This window comes from Camellia sinensis, chromosome 11 (genome assembly GCF_055761805.1).
Source record: "Camellia sinensis isolate YWXY chromosome 11, ASM5576180v1, whole genome shotgun sequence".
Taxonomy (NCBI): domain Eukaryota; kingdom Viridiplantae; phylum Streptophyta; class Magnoliopsida; order Ericales; family Theaceae; genus Camellia; species Camellia sinensis.
The window spans coordinates 121,526,939-121,529,472 of record NC_138971.1 but is presented as its reverse complement, the minus strand read 5'-3'; the positions used below and the strand labels follow the sequence as shown (position 1 = coordinate 121,529,472).

At 32.7% G+C, this 2,534-nt stretch overlaps 1 long non-coding RNA gene across 1 annotated transcript; it reads right to left on the bottom strand.

The window, feature by feature from the left end:
- Nucleotides 1-1,166: 1,166 nt before the first annotated feature.
- On the bottom strand, nt 1,167-1,910 carry LOC114295551 (uncharacterized). Its single transcript, XR_003640931.2, has 2 exons — nt 1,742-1,910; nt 1,167-1,534 (listed from the first exon to the last, which is right to left on the bottom strand). It is a non-coding gene; the product is annotated as an uncharacterized LOC114295551 (long non-coding RNA).
- Between the last annotated feature and the right edge of the window lie 624 nt (nt 1,911-2,534).

The following is a 2,534-nucleotide window of genomic DNA, read 5'->3' as shown; positions in this document are numbered from 1 at the left end:
TTTGTAAGTAATTGAGAAATTGAATTAAATGGGTTCATTATTCTTGTGTTATGTTGAATTATAATTAATAATGCAAATGTGGATGTGATGTAATTGTTAGACAAGTAGGAGTTGAGTGTAGGAGAATTGTTATTGAATAAAAAGGAGATTGGGATTTTTACATTACGGAGTTATAGAAATAAATGATGGACAAGCAGGAATAGAGTGTATGAGGGGTGTTTTTGAGTATTAAGGGAACTTGAACTCTGAGGTTGAGGTTATGCAGATATAATAATTGTGAATTGCAGAAGGGAATGAAAAGAGGAATATTAAAATGGAAATGAAATGAAGAATTTTTTGAAATTGGGTTAATAAATTTAAAATGATGTTGTTCCTTAGGCACATTTGTTTGAAAAAAGGAATTATGGTTTTTCTTATGGCGAGGAATAAGTTTTAAAGATGAAAGGTTTCTTTAAAACGTTCAAATAAATTTTGAGAAAATAGTACTCTACATATAATATTTTGGAAATTTAAAAATGTCACTTTAGTATATGATAGCACTCTGCATGCATGATCATTTCTATCTGTAGGTTAGTTATTGTTGTAGAACTACGAGATCCCTACTGGGCAAATCGTGCTCATCCCATGTTGTTTTATTTGTTTTTCAGGAAAAGGCTTTGGATTCACAATTCAAGAGTTAAGAAGTCCATAAGTCTGTTTGTGTAATTTTGTTGTGGATGTGAAGGAAGTAAATGTGGTGTATTGATAGTTGTAATTATTTATTTGTAGCTCTGCGATGGAAGGTTGACATTTATTATTATTATTGTTGTGTTCATTGAGAGAGATGATATGTATTATTTTGTTTCGATTACTCAAGGGTAATATATATATATATATATATAATGGACCTAAATTACAGGCTTTGGTAATGTTTCCGAGTAATTAAAATTTGAGGCGTTTAAACAAACATTTTCATTTTTAAACCTGAATAATGAGCAAACTAACCAATAAATACCATGAAGTCCACATATTAAAAAACCAAACAAAAAAATAAATTAACATCATATGCTTGTTTTAACTGATAATAATTTAATGAATCCAAAAATTCGAAACGTCATACCTGAAGATTTATAAACTGAATCCCAAGTCAATCTCATAATGAGCATTCACCAAGTAGTGTTCAGCAAACAGAGAAAGGTTGACAAGACAGTTTGATAAGTAATTATGCAGTCCTTAGACTTGAGTCCTGAAAATCCTTTCCTCTCCATTTGATTTTCAATTTGAGAACATTTTTCCACTTACCATGGCAAACATGTTAACACTTAAATTAATAGAAATTAACATTGCAACAATTCTTATTTAAATGTTTACTAAGAGCTATTTTTCGTAGTTATCAACAATTACTAAAGCGATGGAAAGAAGCAAAATTCACTTAAGATGTTGAATATCTATAAAGAGGACCAAAAGAGAGATCCATTCTTGTTTGGAGCTTGCTGTTTGTGAATAGGACCTATCAATCAGCATTGTGATGAATCAAAGTCGCAGCCAAGAGTACCTAAAGTAGCAGGCAGAGGCAATTCTGCAAACCTAGGGCATGAACCCTTCAAATTCAAACTTTACTAAAAATTAAAATCAAATACAAATGTCAATCAGACCAAAAATGAAAATCAAATACAAAAGCAAATCAGAACTAGATAAAAATTAGATTTGGATCTGAGATAGAGCGGGCACAACTTGTGAGATAGAGATTGAGATGGAACACCTTCTGAGACAGAGCCCTCGAGAGAAGAGCTTTTGAGAGAAAGCTCCATGAAATTTCAAGGAGTTCTGTGAGAAAGATTGAGAGCTAGGGCTCGTATTCGTTAAACTTCGACAATGGAGATTGATGTTAGAGTGAGAGCAGCAAAGAAAGAGACGAAAGAGTGAGAGCAAAGGCAAAGGATTGATCGCTCAAGGGTGAGGGTTTAACAGGTTGCTCCAGTTGCCTATATTTAGCCATTAAATATTTTTATGGCTAAGATGATATTTGAGTAATCTAAGGCCATGTTTGATTCAAAAAACTAATAGTGAGGTATTAATAATCCTATCAAATTAGTGTGGTATTCACTACCCCACCCCTACCCTATTACCAATAATCCTACAAATTTGTTGGATTAATTATCCATTGGATTAATAATCCTAAACCAAAATGTCAAAACAAACATAGCATAATTGGACCCATGGATTAATAATTCCAATCCTATGCTTTAATCCTTCCAATCAAACATACGCTAAGGGTTTAGAATGAAGGTGCATATGGTGTACAACCCTTAAGGGGTTGCAGACCCAAACACTACCCCGAACTATATACAAGGAAAATTACTATTTTTTAAAATTCAAAAGCCTAACTCTCATACATTTTCCATACGATATCATGATTTATTGAACCCACTTAACAACTTATACCTGACATCCACTAAGAATGGCTTGACTTTGCATCCCTGTCTTTATAGTATCAATTGGATTGGATGTGTTATTCCTTCCCCAAAAGCAACAGCAATACCTCCCCACAATAA